This window comes from Sarcophilus harrisii, chromosome 6 (assembly GCF_902635505.1).
Source record: "Sarcophilus harrisii chromosome 6, mSarHar1.11, whole genome shotgun sequence".
In the NCBI taxonomy this organism is placed as follows: domain Eukaryota; kingdom Metazoa; phylum Chordata; class Mammalia; order Dasyuromorphia; family Dasyuridae; genus Sarcophilus; species Sarcophilus harrisii.
Genome location: NC_045431.1, coordinates 117,576,196 through 117,600,575, shown reverse-complemented (window position 1 = coordinate 117,600,575; position 24,380 = coordinate 117,576,196). Strand labels below are relative to the sequence as shown.

The following is a 24,380-nucleotide window of genomic DNA, read 5'->3' as shown; positions in this document are numbered from 1 at the left end:
TACAGTCAAATTGATACTTTCTTATTTTTTTTAATTAAATGTATTTTATGTGTTTTTTTCTGCTCCATTAGTTGTAGAATTTTTTAAATTAATATTGAAAACTGTTTTCATAAATATCATATTATTCTGCTTTTACTAAAGTCATACTCCAATGAGTCTTAAGGGCTGTGACATCAGGCTGGAAAGGTCCTAGACATCCAATATACTGTCTATTGTATAAGGTACCAGCTAAGTGGAGGGGACCCAAGTTCAAATCTACCCCAGCATGCCTACTAGCTGTAGACCTTGGGCAAATCATTTAATACTATTTATCTTAATTGCCTCATTTGTAAAAAGAGCTGGAGAAGGAAATGGCAAACTACTCCAATATCTTTGTCAAGAAAATCCCCAAAAGGGGCCATTAATAAAACAACAACCCAGCAGTTTTGAAAAGGGCTTATCACCAGAAAGTTGATTGATAGGTTCTAAAGGTATTTTGGCACAGTGACCCATAGAATGGACAAAAAACACCAAATAGTCATTCTGTTTTAAAAGTGATAACTGCAGTATCTGAAGATGGAGGAAATGATGATTAGAATCACAGTTCTTTTTCAAATAAGTAACCCCCCCCACTTAATAATATTTTGTTTTTTCCAATCACATGTAAAGATAGTTTCATCTTTATAAAATTTTGAGTTTCACATTTTCTTTTCCCTCTCTTTGTCCCTTTTCCAGTCCTCAAGATAACAAGCAATCTTATATAGGTTCTATTTGTACCATCAAATTAAATATATTTCCACATTAGTCATGTTGTGAAAAAAGAATCAGAACAAAAGGGAAACACCACAAGGAAGAAAAAAACAAAAAGAAAGTGAAAATAGTATGCTTTGATCTGCTTTCAGATTCCATAGTTCTTTCTCTGGATGTGGATAGTATTTTTCACCAGGAGTCTTTTGGAACTCTTTTAAATCATTGTATTATTACTAAGGAGATTAAGTCTAAGTTGATCATTGCTCAATGTTGCTATTATGTACAATATTCTCTTGGTTCTGCTTATTTCACTTAGCATCAGTTCATGTAAGTCTTTCCAGATTTTTCTGAAATTTGCCTGTTCATTTCTCATAGCACAATAGTAGAATCACAGAAGCACAGAAGACTAGTGTTTCTGAGTTCAAATCTGATCTTAGACACTTACTAGCTATAAAGTCAATTAACTTTATTTTCTTTAGCTTCCTTACTGGTAAAAGAGCTAAAGAATGAAATAGCAAGTTGCTTTAGTATCTCTGTCAAGAAAACCTCAAATGAGATAGATCATGAAGAGTTGGACATGACTGAAACTGAGCAACTAAATGGTATAATGGATAGTGTCTCAAGTTTGGAATCAGGAAGATTCATCTTCCTAAGTTCAGATCTGGCCTCAGCCACTTACTAGCTCTGTGACTTGGGCAAATCACTTAACCTTCTTTGAATCAAATGGTATAATGGATAGTGTCTCAAGTTTGGAATCAGGAAGATTCATCTTCCTAAGTTCAGATCTGGCCTCAGCCACTTACTAGCTCTGTGACTTGGGCAAATCACTTAACCTTCTTTGAATCAGTTTCCTCATCTGTAAAATGAACTGGAGAAGGAAATGGCTAAAACCATTCCAATATCTTTGCCATGAAAATTCCAAAGGGAATCACAAAGAGACCATTGAAAACAAGTGCACAATAAGCAAAAATAGTAGTTAAAGAAGATGAAAAAGAAAAGTTTTTTGAAATTTCACAAGATATGACAAACTATGTCAACATATGACTTCAATGTGAAAGTAGGCCTTGAGAGGTGAAATATATCTTGGAAAATTTATTTCTGGATGAAAGACAAGAACCAAAGATTTGTAAACAAAATACTTTTCACAAAAAGTTAAAAATCATTAGTTGTCGTGATATAAAATGAAACTGAGTATATACTAAGAGTAAACATAAATTTAGCAGTCATTTCAAAATTATGTGTTCAGATCATCAGATGATTAGAGGTTCAAATAGTGACCATAATCAAAGGATAAAAAAGAATATTGATTCTAAGTAGAGTAGTTCCAATCCAACCTTTTAAAACAAGGTGCCAACACTGAAAAAAACAGGAAATAGATGAAAGTAAAGGTTAAGAACTCTTTTGTCCTTTTGTAAAAGTTAAATGGATAAAAATCATTTACCATGTGGTAGATACTGAAAGCATCCAGCAACCACCTCAGTCAGAAGACATTTATTCTCTTTGCCAAGTGACACAACATTGGTAATCAAAAGCAACCCTCCTTTCTAATACAAGCTCATTTGTAAAACATCACTGAGGAGGATTAAAGAACACTAGCTGGAAGATCACAGGAAAAAATAATGATGAATGTTGGCGGGGATGTGGGAAAACTGGGATACTGATGCATTGTTGGTGGAATTGTGAATGAATCCAACCCTTCTGGAGAGCAATCTGGAATTATGCCCCAAAAGTTATCAAACTGTGCATACCCTTTGATCCAGCAGTGCTACTACTAGGCTTGTATCCCAAAGAAATACTAAAGAAGGGAAAGGGACCCATATGTGCCAAATGTTTGTGGCAGCCCTTTGTTTGTAGTTTCAACTAGAAAATGAATGGATGCCCATCAATTGGAGAATGGTTGGGTAAATTGTGTTATATGAATGTTATGGAATATTATTGTTTTGTAAGAAATGACCAGCAAGATGAATACAGAGAGACTTGGAAAGACTTACATGAACTGATGCTAAGTGAAATGAGCAGTAACAGGAGATCATTATATATTTCAACAAAGATACTATATGAGGATATATTCTGATGGAAGTGGATATCTTCGACAAAGAGAAGATCTAACTTAGTTCCAATTGATCAATGATGGACAGAAGCACCTACACCCAGAGAAGAAACACTGGGAAATGTAAACTGTTTGCATTTTTGTTTTTATTCCCAGGTTATTTTTACCTTCTGAATCCAATTCTCCTTGTGCAATAAGACAACTGCTCGGTTCTACACACACACATATTGTATCTAAGATATACTACGACATATTTAACATGTATAAGACTGCTTGCCATCTAGGGGAGGGGTGGAGGGAGGGAAGGGAAAAGTCGGAACAGAAGTGAGTGCAAGGGATAATATTGTAAAAAATTACCCAGGCATATGTTCTGTCAATAAAAAGTTATAATAAAAAAAAGTTCTTCCCTAGGAAAAAAAAGTGCAGTAGCTGGGTTCCCTCATACACACAACTTCTAAAAAGTAGTCAAAGAAGTAACAATGAGTGAATGAATGAAAAAAAACATTTTTCAAGCACTATGTATCTCCAGCACTGTGCTAGGTGTTGGGGATTCAAGGAGAAAAACTGATCCATGCCTTTTTTCCTAGGAGTTCAGTCTAATTGAGGAATACAACACATAAAAGCAAATTCAGCTGTAGGACAGATGGAAAAGGTCAGCACTGGTGAGATGCTAAGGTCTAAAGATCCTTAGGTTACATAAGGAGTTAAATCCATAGTACCAAGGGTCCTATAGGGCAAGGTAGATTCTAAATTTTGGAGTATGTAAGACCTAGTAGTTTTCCATCTCTCTTTAGAAGAATTGGTAATTATTCTTCTTCTCATCTAGATTTAAGATATTTTATTCCAGATAAGATAATTTACTCCAGAAGTGAATTCAGATGATAACATATTCCTAACAGGATTTCTGGGATACTTTAATGAAATAATAAAATATGCAGCAAACCTCAAAATGCTACATAAATTTAAGTTATTATAATTAATATTGTTAGCCCCAACAGGATTCTCTGTTAATGAGGTTCTTTAAAGCCTCCTATTTGCATTGCAAATTGCATTGAGTCCAGGAACATTACAAAGTCTTCATCAGGGGAAACTAAGGGAATGTGAAAAAAAAATTAGTCTTAGTATTGGGGAAACAGATGGCAGAAAAAAAAAAAGCTGCTCAAGCTATGTCTTAACAGTCCATCATATAACTCCATGAATGAGCAATAATAATGATAATAGCTGGCATTTATACAATACCTTAAGGAATGCAAAGTACTTATTTTATTTTAATCTCATAACAACCCTGTGAGATATGTGTTATTATTCCCACTTTACAGAAAAAAGAGGCACAACAATATTAAATGACGTGCCCAAGGTCACTCAAGTGTGTATAACAGAATTTGAACTTTCTGACTCTGAAGTCTAGTTCTATATACATAGTTCCCAGCTGCAGGAATAGATCTTGGACATTTACTCATGGCTGGACAATGAGCTGAGCTCAGAAGACAGTGGCTAAGTAGGTCATAGAGCCACAGAACAAGAGTGAAAGGTATCTCAAAGGCCAATCCCATCATTTTACAGAAGAAGAAATTGAGGCCTATTGAGGTAAAGTGATTTGTCCAAGCTGAGACAGTTAATATCATAGAATGTGACATTAGATCCTCTGACATAAGAATCAATGCTCAGAGCTGCCTCCCTGAATTGCAAATGCTTTCAATGATTCCAAATTATCCCCAGCTACAGAAACTGCATCATCTCAATATCAAAATCCTTCAGGTGTTGCTATACGACTGCAAATCATGAAAGGACCACTCAATCACTGAAGAATCAGCATTAGAAATAGGTGAGAAAAGGCAAGGGGAAAAGGTACATGGTGATGCAGTGCACAGTGTTAGGCTTGGAGCCAGGAAGACTCATCTTCTGAGTTCAAATTTGACCTCGACATCTGTGTGACCCTGGGCAAATAACTTAACCCTATTAGTCTCAGTTTCCTCATCTGCAAAATAAGCTGGAAAAGGAAATGGTGAACCGCTCCAGTATTTTTGTCCAGAAAACTCCAAAAACGGGGTCACAAAGATTTGGACATAATCGAAAAGAATAACGAAATGTTTACATAAGCTATAATTAGATACTAAAGACTAGTCCTCTTCCTCCCCGAAGTAGTTTAAAAGACTTTAGAAAGTAGGTATATTCACTTGGTTAAGTACCAAGATGTACAACTCTAGTGGTAGGTAGAGTGCACACAGAAGATATGAAAAGCAGCATTCGATTAGGAAGAATCCCAGGGACAGTTTATAAGAAAAGATGGCTTAGATGAAGATGGAGCAAGCCTGGAGGCGCTAGTTTGCCAAGGTTGAAGTACTGGTCCATCAAATACCAAAGTACCCGTAGCTCCAAAACGGAAAAACAACCCTCCCCACCCCCTTCCCCAGTATCCTTACCAAATACAAGTCTCTTGCCTCCCCTAAGCCCCACCCAAATCACCCTCTTCTCAAACCTTTGTTACTTCAGCTTAAGGAGATGCTGGATATTTTCTGTCACTGCTTCTTGACTGTGGCTCGAATGAAAACCTCTCTCGATTTTCGACTTCCCTCCCCCTCTTCTGTGTGTGTGTGTGTGTGTGTGTGTGTGTGTGTGTGTGTGTGCGCGCGCGCGCAGCAGACCCACGAGCAGTTGCAGGTTGGAAGGAAGTGAAAATGAAATTGACTTTTCTGAGAAATGATGAAAGCGGCCCTGTGGGCCAATGAGAGGCGGTAGCAAACTTCCCTACCTCTCCCAGCGACGGCTGATTTCTACCATCTTCTTCCTCCCCTCCCCCGTTCCAACCCTGCTCTCCCCACCTCCCCAGTTGCACAAGGCGAAACAAACAGGGCCGAGGAGGAAGGGCGGAGGGAGGAGGGCGGAGAGAGGAGAGAGGAGGAAGGAGGAGGGAAGAGGGGGATTTCCAGCCTCTGCTCTTTGCAGTTTCCTCTCCTTGTTTTGCTTTCGATCTGGACTGTTCTCAGGCAAGCCGAGGGAGTAACTTTTAGTTTTGCTCCTGTGATTATTTCCACTGACGGGTTTTCATTTTCCATTTTTTTTTTTTTTACACAACCCTAGCAACACTTTAATCGTGCAGGGATCACACGGGTAGCGTTGAACAAGCAAGCACACAGTGAGAGAGAGACACAGAGAGAAAGAGAGAGAGAGAGAGAGGTAACAATTATTTATTTATTTTACAAATAATGGTTGTGTCTATGTGAGGGGCTGTCTCTCTTATGTATGCTGGTGTGTCTGGGTGATTCTCTCAGGGGACATGTCTATGAAGACACATACGTGGGTCTGTGTGTCTTCTGTGTTTGTATGAGGTGGGGGAGAGGGTTGACACAATGTTCTTCTGGCAGGAGATGCCCTCGTCCCGGAATATTCATCTCGAAGGTGGATCCTCTGCATTTTAGGGGAAGCTGCTGCCGCTGCAGTTGCTCCCCGGGCTGCTTGGAGGAGGAGGCGGAGGAGGAGGAGGAGGAGGAGGAGGAGGAGGAGGAGGAAGAAGAAAAGAAGGAGGTTGGAGGTGGTAGTGCTGGTTTAATTTCACTTTTGGATTTGTAGACGTCGAGAGGTGACTCCTTGGACACGGAGGTTGAGCCGTGCGTCCCTGCCTGTCGTACCCGCCGTGGGGTTGTGTCCTTGGCCCGGGCCACGCAGACGATCTCCTCTGTGGGGGCTGCCCCGGAGGCTCCGGGATGGGTGGGGGGTCGATGCTCTTCAGTCCTGGACACCCTCGCGAGCGGGGCGGGGAAAGGACTAGCAGCCCTTGGAACCGTTGGTGCGCCCGCCGGAGGGGCTAGTTCTGGGCCTCAGCTCGCCCGGCTCCCGCCGGGGGAGAGGACGCCGTGTCCTTCTCCCGGGCCCTGTCCTCGGGGGTCAGCCCAGATCGCCTAAACTATAATGGGGGCTATCGGCCTGCAGGCCCCCGGAGCGGGGGAAGGCGAGGGGCGCCTGGAGCTAGGCCTGGCTGCGCGCTTGGGGCTCAGCAAGTCCCGTGCTCGGGGATAGCAACCGGGACAGGCCCAGGCTACCCCAGGGGCACGGAGAAGGGGTACGTGACTTTGACGCAGCGCGCGCTGGGAGACAGCCTGGTTACCCTAGTGCTTGCTGCTGCCTCTTCTCCCCGGCTTGCTCGGGAGGGACGGCCCCGCGGGCCAATGGCGAACCAGCACCGAAGCCGGTGGGAGAGGAACCGGCCGAGCCGGGTTAGGGAGCGGGGTGCTCAACAGCTGCTTTCAGGCATGGGACACCTGGCGGCGATTCCGGAGCCTGCTTGAGGGAGTGGGGGTCACTAACCAGTCCGCTGCCCCTGTTCTAGTTGCAGCCAAAGAAAAGAGACCCTTTCTCCAAACTGGATCCTATGTGTTTCACCAGGGTAGTCCTAGGGCTGGCTGAGAGAAACAGAGGGGAGTGGGAAAAGGAATCTCCAGGGCTTCAATGAAGCTCCATGGGTATAGGAAAGCAATGGCATTTCTAGCCTCATTAAGAGTAGCCCAGGCATTGGCTGGCTGCCTCTTGCTTCTGTAAGTGCCGATCAGATTGGATGTGCTTTTGATGAATGGCGAGCGAGGGTGGAGGACAGCTGGATTTCCTGTTGTTGATTTTCAGGAATTAATAAGGTTGTGGTCAGGCTTTCAGTTATTCATTAATTTTCCTCGGAACCTAATGGTCTAATGTTTTGGTAATAAAGATCTCTGTCAACTCCTTTAAAAAAAAAAAAGATCTCATATGTCCGTGGATAAATGGGATCATAAGATTTTCGAATTTGTAGAGACCTGAGATCATTTAGTCCAGGAGTTTTTATCCTGTGGTCCTTGGGCCACCCTCCCGTTTCCAGAAACCAGGATGAAGTTACATCTTTAATTTCACTAATCTCTTATGGAATAGAGTTATGTAAAAATATTATCTTGAGAAAGTCCATAGGCTTCGACGAGATTGCCAAAAGAAGTCCATGAAAACAAAAAAAGTTAAGAACATCTTTTGGTTAAATCTTTTGGTTAAAAGTCGAAGGATTTAGGTAATTTATTCAATGACAGGGTGGCAGATTCAGATTTCCAACTCAAGACAGTGTTTTTGAATTCCACTGGAGAACAAATTTATTGTTGTAGTTATATCAGTGCATCAATAAGCATTTAAATGCCTACAGTGGACTGCTACTTGCTGGAGATATACCAAAAAAAAAAAAAAAATCTTTAAGAAAGAAAACGTTTTCCAACTTAACACTGATAATGCTAGGAGGAAAAGCTATTGATTTCAATAGCAAAGACCAGGATTTAATGGAAATTAGTGAGTGATTGTAATTTATAGCTTAGTTTATTGTGCAAGAAGTTAAGTGCAAGGAAAACCCTAAAATGTAGCAGCATATAATGCTTAATTGTTGTGATTTATGTTGCTATAATAAGAACTTTAAATTAGAATAAAATTGCATTTTGACTTTATTTTTCCATTTGACTCCCCTTTTCTTGGGTTTGGAAATAATAAAAAAATTATTTTGTACTTCAGGACTAACTATAAATGCCATTATAATCATTCAGGTATATGGGAGGCAAGCCATGGCAGAAAACTGAGTTGTCACAGTGAAATGATAGTGATATATGCCATGCCTACAGATTTCTGACTCCTGAATAATGATGTCATAGTAAACCTGTCCCCATTCTTACTTGCTCTGTCATTTGTACCGCTTGGTTAGTTGGTAAATATCATAAAGCATTATCCCTATTACAGATTAATATAAACTAGCTTACTTAATTTTGGATTTGATCTGTATTTATTTTTTTCCCTTTGCCTACTGGGCTTGGTTTTTTATTTACAGGAACTAATTTCTTAAAATCTTTTTTTTTAAGGAATCCTATCAGATATTATTAAAGTAACAAATCCAATTGTTTGTAGACCACAGGAAAAGAAATGTTACTTTGGATTAAATGTTTATTTTTCCTAGCTATCACACTGACTGTAAAATTTAGAATTGGAAGGATTTTGCTCTTTATGAGCAAACATAGACAGTAAATATAGAATTAAGCACGAAGTATTTTATACAGATTATACCAAGGAAATTGTTTAATTATGAAATACAATGCATTTTTGAATTTTCTCATGTTAAAATAAACGAAGGCGTCCATCTCAGTGCCTTTGCTTAGGTGTCTTCCAGCTTACATAGAAAGAGGGGGAGGTCCTCACCACCATCATCATAATCAGGCTCATTTGAGGCTGACAATTTACAAAGCCTGCCAAACAGACTTGGTCAAATTACTATGGGCATTATTTAAAGGCTAGTATTTGGAGAAAGAACATTGGTCTTAAAGTCTTAATGGATATTTGGTTCTCAAAGTAATAACTAGCTTGTAACAGTGGTAAAATTATATAATTAATCTGGGTTTTAGTTATTTTCACAATATAGGAGCTAGATGAGATATTCCCTAGTAAACTTTCTATGCCTAAGATTGTATCATCTACATTTGTCCATCCCTGGTTATGTCTACATTGTCAAACGAAAACAGAAGTTGATTCTTTTTTGACTTTGTAACCCTTGATCATTTCAATAATTGATAAGTGATCATCACTAATCCATTTTAATAATATTGGTTCAACCTGCCTTGTGAAGAAAATACTGTTGTGGCAGAGAGATAATTTGGTTCTTCCGTTGAGAAGGATCAACAGGAAGGAATTTGTTTTCTAAGACTAGCTCTTTGTGAAGAGAGCTATTTTGTTATTGTTGTTGCTTTGTTTTAGCCTCAAACTCCCTTTTTATTGGCTTGGGTATTCATTGTTTACCAGAAAAAAAAAAAACAGAAATTAAAGGTTGAACAAGGAGCCTCTTTGTCTACATCAGTCTTCTCAGGTCCCCGTGTGTTTTTCAGCTTGACCTGTCAGCAGGAGGAATGGACAGCTGAAGTTCTCCCATCCCATTTGAATTTTCACTAGTCCTGTCTTAACGATGAGACCTGTTTGGCCGTGAAAAAAAATGCTTTGGTTACAGTTTATGGAAGGTGGCTGCTCTGCTATACAGTGCTAGAGATGGAATTAGGAAAACCTGGTTTTAAATCCAGTCTGATAATTTACTTGCTCCATGATCACTAACAAGTCACTTTTAACCTCTTTGATCCTGTTTTCTTACCTGAAAAATAGACATAATAGTGAAGAGTTTCTATTTTATTCCACAAGTTTGCTGTAAGATTCAATGAACTATATACCCAATTTCAACACTGCAAACATTAAAGCATCTTATAAATATCTTTATTATTATTAGAAACAATAACTACTATTTATAGAATTTATAGAAAATACTATTTATAAAAACAGTATGTTGGCACTGTATTGTACTTATACAGCAAATTAAATAAAAGGAGAAATTTTATGTTCGACTTGATTTGACTCAATTAAATTAGATTAAATTGAGGGTTTTCTTTTTATTTGTTTTTTAACCAAGCTTACTATATGCCTAACATTCTGTTAGGTCTATAGTGTATGTAAAAGAAAGTGGTTTTCAAGGAGCCCTTTATACTCTTAAAAATTATTGATGACCTTGCAAACAATTTTTGTTTTTGTGGATTATACATGCTTATACTTATGTATTGGAAATGAACACATCTTAGTACTATTAGAGATAGCTAGGTGGTGAAGTAGCCAGCACTAAGCCTGGATGACTTGAGTTCAGTTCCTGACTCAGATACTTATCTGTCTTAATCTCTGTCAGTCTCAGTTTCTTTATCAGTAAAATGAGGCAATTAGTAGCATTCATCTCAGATAAATAGTGTGAGGATCAAATGAGGTAACATGTTTTGTGAACTTTCAAATGTTATAGAAATTAAAATAGCTTTAACCTCAGAGACCTCCTGAAAGAATCTAGTATCTGTGGACTTTGAGAACCAATGCTGAAATATGCTATTTCCATACCTCAAATCTGCAAATTATTGTTTTTCATAATCATTGAAGATGAGTATTTGATTGGACCAAACCCCCAAGCATTTAAACAAATATGCAATACTTGTACATATAGACAAATAATGGCGTTTTGTCAAATGCTTTGCAATTTTGAAGTGAATTTTCCTCTATTTAGATTGGATTTATGAAGAGAAAAACTATGAAGAAGAAAGAAAAATATTTTCTGATACTCAGTTAAGGTGATAATGGGAATATAGTTGAAGATAGATTGAGAAAATAAAGATATTCCTAGTCTAGATGGATAGTAAAATAATGGTTCCTGAATATTGAAAATATTGGGAATATTGAGATAAGCTAGCAAGCACACATTTACTCAAGGAAGAAATATTAAAGCAGCTTGGTTTAATGGAAAGACTGATAGACTTTAGGACAGTAGCTCAGTTTAAGTACATAACTTTTAAGTGTTTACTATGTACCAAGCGCTGTGCTTAATTCTGAGGATACAAGTAGAATAAAAATCAAAGATAGTGCATTGTAATGGAAGAAGCCATCATGTAAAAGGGATTGAAAAGGAAGCCTTGGCTATGGTATTAAAGTGCTGATCTTAGCACTTCTTCAAAATGTTGGTTCCAAGAGAAACTAATGGGAAAAGCATTCCCCAAGGAGGTAGGGGAGGGGTCTTATAAGATGAGGAAGTGTGGGACTTGGCTTCAAGCTCATATCTATGAGCTGTATTACCTTGATCTTTTAGCCTCTAAAATTGGAATATTACTTTCAGAACACACCTTACAAGATAGTCACGAAGAAAATCTTTGGAGATCTTAAGGTACTACACAAATGACTATATAAATGAGAGTTGTCAATATGATAAAGTAGAGAATGACAACTTAATTTGGAGTAGCCTTGCTCCCCAAATCCTTTGGACAGGCTGCTTTTATGAAGTGGTAATGGCTCACTTGATTAAGAGATTATCTGTAAATTTTTGTAAATTAGGGAAGTAGTGGCATTTGTTATGACTTAGACAAAGTTGGGAATCAGGTGAGAACTAACAATTTGGTGTGGTACTTTTTCAATGCCTAAGTCATCTAATGTTCTTTTAATTTCTAAATATTTAAGCTGTGACAGGTCACAAATAAAGATAGAAGAGACTGGATTTGTAGTCAGTTCCCATAAGTTCACTCCTAAATTTAGACCCTGAGAAAAGATGTGTAAGTCAAATTTCATTTTTCTTTTCAGTTATTTTTTTTTTAATGAAAGGATAGGTAAGAGATTTCTAAAGTCGTTTCTAGCTCTAATATCATTTTTAGTATTTATTGTTCTAAATCCCCATCATATTCTAACAATTACTAGCTGTGTGACTCCAGACAAGACACTTAATCTTTGTGTACTTCAGTTTTCTCATCTCTAAAATGGAAATAATAATAGCATCTACCTTTGAGAGTTTTGTGAGAATAAAATGTGATGTTTGTAAAGTGCTTTACAAATCTTAATGTGCAAATCTTCATCTTAATAAATTCTAGCTAATATCATTATCATAAGTTTCCTTTTGACTTCAAAATTCTATGTTCTTAGGTCTCTTTGAGCTCTAACACTCCTGTCTTAAGGTTTGTTGCAACTTTAACTTTTTTTCCCTCTTTCTATGATCTTAAAGCCTTTTCACTCAATCTCTGACATTCTGCATTCAGAAGCCCCTTTTAATTCTTGCGTTTTGTGCTCCAAGTCTCCTTCTAGCTCTGGTATAACATGCTCTAAGATTTCTTTCAGTCCCAGCTTTCTGTTTGGCATTGTTGTTGATATTTAATTTTTTAAAATTAATTTGTGTTGTTTTTTACATTACAAACATTTCCAGATTGTTTCCACTTTGTAAGAGGTCTCATTACAAAATTAAACAGCTAAGTAAAATTAATATTGCAATGAGGTCATCTGAAGGTGCATGAAACACACATCTATAGCACACTTCCCCCTCATTTATTTTTTTTTAAAGAACAGAAACCTATTTATTCTCCTTTTCATTGTGTGCCTAATTAAAAAAAAAAAGGGAAAAACCAATTCTCTCAGTGTCTCTCTGTGGTGTGGTGTGTGTGTGTGTGTGTGTGTGTGTGTGTGTGTGTATCATTAGGGACCCTAAATCTGTCCCCTCTCTGTTGTGGGTAAATGTTCTATCATCAGTCCTCTATAATCATGAGTTGTTATTCTATTGATCATATTGGTTTTACACCTTTAAAAATTGTTTTTTTAAAATGTTATTGTCAACTGTGTGAATTGTTGTTCTGGTTCTGCTCATTTTATTCTTAATCAATTTATAAAAGTCCTCAAAATTGTTCACTGTTATGACAAGAGTATGAATTGTTCTCCTGGTAGTGCTTTCCTTCATTCAGTATCAGTTCACAAAGTCTATGTCTCTGAAGTAAAACCTTTCTTTCTTTCAACTTGTTTAGCCAGTTCTCATCTGATGGTCATCATCTTAGTTTCCAGGTGATTTTTGCTACCACAAAAAAAGGCTGCTATAATTATTTTTGTACATGAAAGACCTTTTCCTCTTCGATATTTTTTGGGTATAGGCTTGTCAGTGATATGCGGCAGAGTATGCACTATAGAGTAGCTTTTTGATGATAACTCTATATTGCTTTCCTGAATAGTTGTGGCCCATTCATAGATCCACCAACAGTACATCAGTGTATCTATTTTTCCATAAACCCTTTGCATATCTCTAATTTGGAGTTTTGATAATCGTTGTTTTTTCTATGACAACTGCCTGTTCATCTCCATTTATCATTTGGGGAATAGCTTTTTTTCTTATAAATTTGGATAATTCCATAGATACACAGTCAGTTCCATGTATAAATTTGCAGAGACACAGACACACACACACACACACATATCTTATCTATTTATATCATGGAAATGTGACCTTTATCAGAGAAAATTTTCTCTAGTTAAATTTCTTTTTTAATCTTAGTTTTATAAGATTTGTTTGTGCAAAACCTTCATTTTTTTGTAATATGAGTAATTCACTTTTTATTTTGTGATTGTCTTTTCCTGCTTTCCTTTTGAAACATTCCTCCTTCCCCCATCCATAGATAATTGATGGGTAATTTTCTTTTACATATTTCTCTAATTTGATTTTGATATGGCCTTTTATATCTAGGTCAGGTGCCTATTTGGAGCTATCAAGGGTGAAATATTAGTCCAAATCTATCTAATTTCTTTCCTGTTCTGTCCAATTTCCCCAGCACATTTTGTCAAATAAATGAGGAGTCCTCATGGTAGCTAAGATTTTTGTGATTATTAAAGATTAGTGTATACATTTGCTTCTTTATCTGGCATATATATCTAATCTGTTCCACTGATGGACCTCTCTATTTTTAATGAAATTTATTAAAAACACTGCTTTCTAGTGTAGCAAACTACACTAGATCTGGCACTGCAAGACCTCTTTTGTTGCCATTTCTTTTTATTATCTTTCTTGAGATTCTTGACTTTTCTCCTCTATATAAATTTAAGTATCATTTTTTCCTAGTTCTTTAAAGTAATTCTTTGGTAATTTAATTGGAATAACACTAAATAAATTAAGTGGTAATGTTATTTTTTGTTATTGGGTGTGCATGAGCAATTTATATATTTTCAATTGCATTTATATAGTTCTTGATACAGTAGGCTTTCAAGTATTTTATATATTCTACAGTAATTTAAAGTGGAATCTCTCTATTTCTAACTGAGTTTTATTGGTTTTATTGATATTATGTTGATATACTGATGATTTGTGTAGACTTGTCAAATTTGCTGGCATTGTTTTAATTAAACTTTTTATTAACTTTTTAGGATTAAGTATACCATCTTATTATCTACAAAAAGGGATAATTATGTTATTTCTTGCCCTATTGTTATTCCTTTGATTTCTTTTTCTTATTGCTATAGCCAGAATTTCTAATAATAGGTCAGATGCAGGAGGTGACAATGAACATACTTGTTTCATCATTGAATTGATTGAAAAGGATTCTTGTTTATCTCCATTGAAAACAATGATAGCTCTTAGTTTGAGATATATACTATTTATCATTTTAAGGAAAGATCCATTTATTCCTCTATTTTCTAATCATGTTAAAGAAAAGTAGATGATATATTTTGCCAGAAACTTTTTATGCATTCATTGAAAATATCATGTGATCGATTTTTCATTTTGTGATTAATATGATTTATTGAGTCTATAGTTTTCCTAATATTAAATCCAATTTTGAATTCCTCATGTAATTCTAGTCTAGCCATAGTATATATTCCTTTTTATATGTTGTTTTAGTTTCTTAGCTGATATTAGCATTTAAAATCTTTTCATCTATTTTCATTAGAGATATAATTTTCTGTTTTGATTCTCCTTGGTTTATGTGTCAAGATCATGTTTGCCTCATAGAGGGGATTTGTTGGGATTCCTTGTGTGTCTGTGTGTGTGAATTTACAATTTATGTAATATTGCAATAAATTGTTACTTGAATATTGATAGAATTCACCTATGAATTTGGTCTTGTAACCTTTTTCTTTGGTTTCTGTGGTTTCTTTCATTTCTTCCTCTGGAATCAGATTGTTTAAATTCTTTTTATTTTAATTTGGGTATTTTATAGTTTTTAAAATGTTGATTTTTTTCATGTAGGTTGCTTTTTGTTATTGTTGGCATATAATTTGGCAAAATAGCTTCTAAGAATATGATTTTTTTCTTAATTATTGTGAATTTCCTTTTCACTTTTGATATTGGAAATTTGATTTTCTCTTTAAAAAATGTTAATGGTTTATCTATTTTATTATCCATGTGAAAAAAACCCTCAATAACTTTAAGCTTAATTTTTAATGTGTTTTAAAAATTTTGTTAATTTCTAATGTGATGTTAAGGATTTCTATCTTGATATTTAAGTATAGTTTTTTATTTTGATGTTTTCTAGTATTTTTATTTATATTCTCAAGTGATAAATCTGATCTTTTATCGATTTTGTTAATGAAAGTGTTTAGGGATATGCATTCTTCTCCCAAGGATTGCTTTGCTTCATCCCCCAAATTTTGGAATATTTTCTCGTTGTAGCTATTACCTTTAATGAAATTATCATTTTTATGATTTATTCTTTTAAAAAATGGTTAAGATAAGTTATTTTGTCTCCATTTGCATTTTAATCTTTTTAGTAGCCAACTTTAATATAATTTTCTGCTTTCTATATTTGTTTGTGAGAGTATATGCCCTCAGACCTGATTGCATTTGTAAAACATGTACAGTTGAAAAATATGTACACTCCTTTGTATTTCCGTTCAACAACCACCAATGCTTTATCATATTTAACTTTTCTAAAATACTATTCAGGTCTTTAACTTTCTCTCTGTCTTTGTGTCTCTGTTTCTTCGCCTGTCTGTTTGTCTGTCTGTGTCTGTCTCTCTGTGTCTCATATGTTTACACTTTTGTAGGGCTGATGAGATAGTTTGTCTATTTCCTTATAATTTACTTTTTCCTTTAAATATTTAGAAGCTATACTATAGGGTACATATAAATTAAGTGTTGAACTAACTTCATTGTTAAGTTTTCCTTTTCAGTGAAATAGTTTTTCTTTCTATTTCTTTAAGGTCAGTTTGTGCTATTGTTTTGTCTGAAATCATCATTGCTCTCTCTGCTTTTTTTGTGTGTTTAGCTGAATCATAATATATTTTGCTCCAACCCCTTATTTTTATTACCTTATGTCTTTATGTTGTGTGTTTCTTACAAAGAACATATTGTTGGATTTTGCTTTTTAATGCATTTTGCTAACCACCTCTAGGTGAATTAATTACATTCACAGTTATGATAATTAATCATTTATATCTCTGTTCTTTTATTTGCTTATGTTAAAATAACTCTATACTGTTCTCTCCTCTTTTAGTTCATTATTATACTTTCTTTTTCTTTTTTTTCCCTTTTAACCTTCTTTTCACAATTCCCTCTCAGAGTTTAAGATTTGTTTTACTTATGACTAATCCTTCCCTGAATCTGCCTTCTCATATCTCTTTTCCCACTTCCTGTTCTTATCCTTACCTCTGTTGAATTTAATGTATTTCTACATCAGATTGTTGATATTCCCTCCTTGTGTGTGAGTAGTTCTACTTGCACAACTCATCTGAGTTAATGTCTTAGCAAATTCTCCCATTTTCTCTTCCCATAGACTCCCTACCCAAGCCTTCTGACCCTCCCCCCCCTTATATCTTCAAAATATAACAAAACTATTTATAGGTCAATAACCCCTTTGACATTTTACAGCTTATCTTTACAAAATTTTATCATATTGTTCATTTGGAGTAACATTTTTATTTTTTTTCTGACTTCCATATTTATATTTTGAGGTTTCTTTTTACGGTGATTTTTAAAAATCCTCAGTTAGGAACATTGAAAATTTTTTGTTGTTGAGTTTTTTTGTCTTAGACCTTTGTTTTTTGACTTTTGAAATATTTTGATCTATATTTTCTGTTCCTTCAAATGATAGTTGGTAAATCTCATGTGATCATGATTGTGACTCCTTGATATTTGATTTCTTCCTTTCTGTATTTTTTTATTTGCTTATAGTATTTTTTCATATGCAAATTCTAGATTTTGACAATGACATTCCTGAGAGTTTTTATTTTGGGGTTTCAGGAGGTGTTTTGTAGGTTCTTTTTGTTTTTACATTTTCTTGTTCTATTATGTCTGGACAACTTTCTTTAATATGGCATCCAGCTTTCTCCCTTTCTCTCCTTCTCCCCCAAATGGATTTCAGGTAATAGGTAATCTTGTGATTCTTAAGTTATCTCTCTTATGTATTTTCCAGGTCAGATGTTTTTCTTTTCTTTTCTCATTCTTTGGAGTTGCATTCTGGAGCTGTTCATTTCCATTTTGTTTGGTTTGATTCTTAGGGAATTTGTTATTCGGCAAGGTTTTGTTCCTTTTTTATTAAGCTGTTGATGATTTTTACCACTCTGTTCTTTGTAGCTCTCATTTCTTTTGCACTTTTTTTTTTTTTACTCCCATAATGTCTTCAAAGAATTCTATTTATTCTTGTAGGAAAGCTATTTTTTCCTTTGTGGTTTTGGTTGTATTTTTTGAGTCATTCTTTTGTAGGTTTGTTTTTTCCTTGTTCATCTCTGGCATTATAAAAGGCATTTCTTTCTTTTCTTTTCTTTTTTTTTATTTTTATGTGTGTGTTCTTTTTTTGTTACTGAGTCTTCAGGAATTGAAGTCTAAATCTTCCATACTCTAGGGAATCAAATCAATTGGAAGACCTTTTCCTTTACTTTGGTCTTTAGGCTTTTTTCTTAACCTTGGACTTGTTTTTCCTTAGTTGAATGGAGTTCTTTCCCTTGAATGGGGAGAGAGAGAAAGGAGAAACTTTTTTTCTTTTTCTTTTTTTATTGTAGTAAAATTATTTATTTTTAATACACATTGCTTTATGAATCATGTTGGGAGAGAAGAAACAGAACAAAAGAGAAAAACTATGGGAGAGATAAAAAAAAAAAGAAAAGGTGTGAACATAGCATGTGTTGATTTACATTCAGTCTTCTTAGATCATTTTCTTGATGCAGATGGCATTTTCTGTCCAAAGTCTATTGGGATTTCTTTGGATCACTAACGTACTGAGAAGAACCAAGCCCTTCATAGTTGATCATCACACATTCTTGCTGTTATTGTGTACAATGTATCTCAGGTTCTGCTTGTTTCACTAAGCATCAGTTGACGTAAATCTTTCCAGGCCTTTCTATAATCAGGTTATTCGTCATTTTATATAGAGCAATAATATTCCATTACCTTCATGTACCACAGCTTGTTCAGCCATTCCCCAATTGATGGGCATCCACTCCTTTTCCAGTTCTTTTCTACCACAAAAAGAACTACTACAAACATTTTTGCACATGTAGGCCCCTTTCCCTCCGGAGAAACTTTTAATTCTCATTTAAATCTGGGTATGCCTTCCTATAGTGGGAGGGATCTTGTTGAGAAATAGGGAAGGAAGAGAAAGGTTATTGTCCTTTTTTCTACGATCTTTTCATTTTTTAATTCACCTGAATGAAAGCTTCCTCTCCCCCACCCCCCACCCCCCAGTTTATTTTTAAACCTTAATAGTGTTGTTTTTCAGTTTTACCTTGTACTCTCAGGGAGTTTTTTTCCTCCTAAGGCAGTTGAGTTTTTTTTTTTTTTTTAATTAACTGTCAACTGAAGCTTAGCCTTTTTTTTTTTTTTAAATTTCAAACTGAGGTAACGGACAAATTATATTACAGAAATATAAATTCAGAAACTCAAAACAAAAACAAAAATCCAAGCCCCTAAAGAAAAAAAACACTAATTTAGCTTCCTAGTTCACTTATTTTAGTCTAGTGTATATAAGTACACTATGAATGAAATTCATAGTGAATTTCACATTCACACACAGAATGAAATTTGTGGGCAAGAGAAATAGGAAAAGGTGTCAAGTAACTGATGGAGAATCTTTCTTTTTTTTCTTCCCTCCCTCCACTCCTCCTCTTCCTCCCACTCTCCCTTCCTTCCTTTCTTCCTTCTTCCCTCCCTCTCCCTTTTTCCCTCCCTCCCTCTCCCCCTCCCTCTGTCTTTCTCTTCCCTCTCTCTTTCTTTCCCTCTTTCCCTCCCTCCCTTCTTTCCTCCCTCTCTTCCTCCATCTCTCTCTCCTTTCCTCCATCTCTCTCTCTCCTTTCCTCCTTCTTTCTCTCTCACCCTCCCTTGCTTCCCTCTTTTCTTCCATCTCTCCTTCCTTCCATTCTTCCCTCTCACTCTCATTCTCTCCCCTTCCTTATTTCTTCTTTTCCTCCCTCTCTCATTGCTTCTCTCTCACTCTTTCTCTCTCTCTCTCCTTCTCTCTCTCTCTCTTTCCTTTTCTCTCCTTCTCTCTCTCTCTCTCTCTCTCTCTCTCTCTTCCTCCCCCCTCTCTCCTTCTTCCTCCCTCCCTTCCTTCCTCTTCCCCTTCCCTTCCTCTCTCCCCTCCCTTCCTCTCTCCCCCCCTCCCCTCTTCCTCCTCTCTCTCTTCCTCTTCCCCCAGCAATATGAATAGCAAAGACAGGGAAGCTTTAGCTTCTAGAAGGTATGAAAGGCAAAGGGAATTTTGGAATGACCCAAAAAGATTTCAGTGTTTTATTTGCCAGTGAAAAAGTAATGTGTATATGTAATATGTATAAAGTGCAAATTTGCCTTCAACTAAAAGAAAAAATGAAAAAATCGGGAAAATACCCCGCTATACTTCAGAATGCCAGGGAGAAAAAAGAATTCTTTGAAAGATTGGGGGAGGAGTAGGGAAAGGTTAAAGTACTTCAAAAAGAGGAAACCTGAAGAGGCAGAATTAAAGCCCAACCTGTATTAGAAGACTAGAAGAGGATGTGACCTAGAAAATAAATAGGAAGAAATGCTGAAGTCTTGTATCTATGGAATAGGCCCCAAACTTCCCCAACGGACATAGCTAGACCTTAATAGATGGAAACAATTTCTTCGGTTCCAAGGAACAATTAATTGTATGAGTAACCCACTGCCTTTGGTGTTTAAGAACTCTAATGAATGAGGCTGAGTTAATGTTGGCCCACTAGAACAATGCTTTAATAGTATATTCAGGAGATTACTTGTTAAACCCTGGGACTAGCTACCTATTATAATGTAAACTCATTAAATTGTAAGCCCCTCCAGGGCTAGAACTGTGTGCTTGTTTTTATTTTTACTTCTTTTGTATCCCTGACTTTTAGTCCTTTGCCCAACACTTAGTGGATACGTAATAAAAGTGGATTGATGCTTATAAGGACATAGGATACTATCAAAAGGAGCCCAGAAAATATTTCTAAAAATGATGGATTGTAGAAGTTCCAGAAGAGAAAGGTTGATTGTAAAAGGAATAAGTAATTAAGGAAATGGTATCTGAGAACTTATTCAAATTTCTAGACTACATCTTAGTATAACAATTATAACTAACATTTGTATAATTCTTTAAGGTTTACAAATACAATCTCATTATCTTTACAGGGTATCCCCAAAATCTTGAGTGTAGTTTTAAGCTGTAATAGACTATAGACACTGCCTCCTCCTAGTCTGTGCCATATTTAGATGTAGAAGTAAAACATTAAAATAAGTCAATCATTGGTCAGAATTTGGAAGACTTTTGTTTCTTGAATGGATTTAGATATTTGTTTTTATCTTGTTTTATTCTCATGATGTGACCTTCTTTTCTAGACATGCATATTAATGAAGACCTAATCATTGTTGATAGAGTTACAGCATACAAGCACCATATACATTCTCCATCTTTCCCTGTGATTTAGATTTCAACTCCTTAAGAGCAGAATCTGTGGTTTAGCTATTGTTGAATGTCCAGTGCATTATGTAGTGTTTTGCAAGTAATAAATACTTAATAAAGCATTGTTGAATTGAACAAGATTGGAGACTTAGAAAATTTCAGAGCAGCAGGAACATAAAGACCATTTACTTAAGTGTCCTTTTTTAGTTGTTGTAGTTATTGTTGTTTAGTTATATTTCAGTGGTGTCTCACTCTTCATTGACCGCATTTGGAGTTTTCTTCACAAAGATACTGGATTGGTTTGCCATTTTCTTCTCTAGCGCATTTTACATATGAATCAAACAGGATTAAGTGAGTTGTCTAGGGTCACACATCTAGTAAATGTCTGAGGCCAGATTTAAATTCAAGAAGATGAGTTTTACTGACTTCATGTTGGGCACTCTTATCTACTGTGCTTCTTAGCTATCCTTTTGGAAGTATTAGAATGAAGTAAAGATTGTGAAGATCTTGTAATTCATTTTATAAAGAACCAGTCCTGAATTCTGGGCACCAGTGTTTTAACTGAAAATGACAGATGCCAACAAGTTTTTTTTTTTTAAATTGAAGCTAGGGGTGCCAGGCCAGCCAGTCCTGAGTCTCATGTCCTCAGATTTTCAGAAACAGAAATTTCATTTTATTAACTTAATAAATTGACAAAGCTCTAAAAATTGATTCATGCTAACCAGAATGCCTTTATAGGATAAGATAACAGTATCCATCATTTATTCATGTTGCTCTTTCCTTGGGGGGGAAGAGCCAAATAATGAAACATCAGAAAATTGGTTCATGATCATAGAATCAGTAAAAAAAATTAGAAATTGCTACAAAGTTGTTAGCACAAAGTTAATATGTAGCAGAGAGTACTATCCTTTCCCACTGATTAGAAGTCAGAACTCCCACACACTTGTAAACAGATTTGTAAGAAACATTGGAAAAAAAACTCTTTTGCTCTCTAACCCCTCCCTTTTTGACAGTGTAAAACATCCTCTTTCCATTTATATTTGATATTCATATATTATAGTTTCTAGAATTATAGTTCATTTCACAGTAGTTTACATTTAGATTTGGTAGCTTCTTGGGAGATAAAGTTTCTCAGCAACCATTTATAAATAATCTCATTGTGGGAAGATTTCCATGGACGATTAAGCCATATTTTTATAAAATTTCAGGAGGAGATGGTGAGTAAAGGGAAAGCAGTGTGTATATTAAATAGTTGTTTGATTATAATAAAGGAAGTAATTTTTTATTTCACACTGGGAAAGGGTATGTATAGACTTAGTAAATGTCTATAGTTTGGGTGCATGACTGACACCTCCAGATCCTGGGGGGCAAACCTTAACAAAATTTACAACTACTTTTTAATCGACATATATTTATTTACTCATTGCTTATTATATGGTAAGTATTGGTGCTGTTGACAGAAGGGAAGTTATCCCTGCCCTCAGGGAACTTACTGGCATGGCAGATAAAAGAGTACTTATTCAGAAAGATCTGAGTTCAAATATATGACCCTGGGCAAGTGTCTTAACCTAGTTCACTTTCACTTCCCTAACTGTAAAACAGGGATAATAATAGAGTTACTTTGAAGGAGTGTCCTGAAGATATAATGAGATATTTCTAAAAAGTGCATACCACATAGTAAGCACTATACAAATGTTTATTCTTTTCCTTCATCTTTACTCTTGCTCCTTAACAGTCTACCTGAAGAAACAACATGTGGATAAAAAGTAAAGATAAGTTTTTTGAGTGAAAGAGACACTCTAGCAGCTTGTAGGTTCAGTAATGATTTTATGTCAGAGATGGTAGGTATTTTTTTAGCTAGACTTTGAAGGGATTCTAAGAGATGAAGATGATGAGGAATGGTAAAAGTTCTATTTTGTCTGAAGTGTAGACTATTTGGAGGGAGATAAGAATGGGAGGTAGAGGGAGATAAGAATGGGAGGACATGAATGGTGCCTCAACCTTTATTCCTGAGATTGTGGTTATTCAGTTGTGTCTAACTCTTTGTGACCTGTGAACCATACTATCTGTAGGGTTTTCTTGGCAGAGATACTGGAGGGAGCTACCATTTCTTTCTCTAATGGATTAAGGCAGACAGAAGTTGAATGACTTGCTCAGGCTCACACACTAAGGAAGTATCTCAGACCAAATTTGAAATCAGATCTGATATCAGGGATAGGAGACAACAAAAGATATGAGAGATTGAATGAGTGAATATGAAGAAGGCTCATTTGTCAGGATTGTGGAGGATGAGAAAGGAAATGATGGCTAATGAGACTAGAAAGGTAGGATAGGTTGGAGTGAGAATGATGAAGGACTTTAAATGCCAAAATGAAATATTAATTTAATCCTAAGGGCAAGATGGAACCACTGGAGTTTATTATAAGTAAAGATATGATCTAGTGCTTTGGCAGAAGTGTGGAGTACACATTGTGGGGAGAAGAGATGTGAGGCAGGAGGATCAATACTTATATTCTAGTGATGGCCTCCATGAGTGAAAATCAACGTTGAATAGGTAAGAATTGATAAGATGTGGCAACAGAATAGGTAGATATACTTGTGAGATTGCATGAGAAGGTGAGGATGACCCTGAGGTTATGAACCTAGGTAGAAGGATAATGATGTTCCTGACTGAAATAGGAAAATTTGGAAGAAAATTTAAAAGAGTGGTTTTGGATAGAAAGATAATGAATTTTGTTTTTTATGTTTTTGATTATATTATAATAAAAAGTTTACTTTTGGCTATAAAGGTACTTAGTTTTGGACTTAAAAAGAGATGTTAATTAAGGATCCTTTTGATGCTAGGTCTTTGCTTTTTCCTAATTTTCCTAATTCAATTCAGTAAGCACTTAAGACCTAAGTCTACTTAGGTGAAGGGCCTTTTGTTTGATGCTGGTGGTCCCAAGCCAAAAAAAAAAAAAGAGTTCTGCCCTCTAGGGATTTACATTTTGTAGTATGGATGAAAGTTCATGTTCTGGGATAAATACACATTGTATATAGTCATGTAAAGTAATTTCAAGATGGGCAGCATGTTACTAATTAGGGGAGGGGAAGCCTCATGTGGGAGAATGCACATTAATTTCTTTCATTATTTAGCCCATAATAAACTGTCATTGAATTGAAGTGAATTGACAAATTATCTCCCCTAGAAAATTGTAAGCATTTTCATGTCAATGATATAAAACACATGTGTCTACAATATATAAAGCTCAGTATTAGATAATAAGAATTAGTCCTTTAACCCTAAGGAAGATTGCAGTTTAATAGGGGATCAAGACATGTATAGCAATAATTTTAAAACAAAATAAGATCTAAGAGAGGCACAAAGTACTGAGAAAGAATCATATCCTGGAGATAACCACAGGAGGAGGTGACATTGGAGTTGGCTTCAAAAGATGGAGCTTGGGGGT

General features: G+C 35.8%; 1 protein-coding gene across 2 annotated transcripts in view; it reads left to right on the top strand.

Moving 5' to 3' along the window:
• The first annotated feature begins 5,688 nt into the window (after positions 1–5,688).
• IRF2 (interferon regulatory factor 2) overlaps positions 5,689–24,380 on the top strand; it is a 120,516-nt gene continuing 101,824 nt past the window's right edge. The window contains exon 1 of one of the 2 annotated variants that reach the window (XM_012552092.3): positions 5,689–5,956. The gene's annotated coding sequence lies outside the window, so the exon portion shown is untranslated. The remainder of the gene's footprint in view (positions 5,957–24,380) is intronic. The other variant, XM_003773033.4, reaches the window with a different exon arrangement.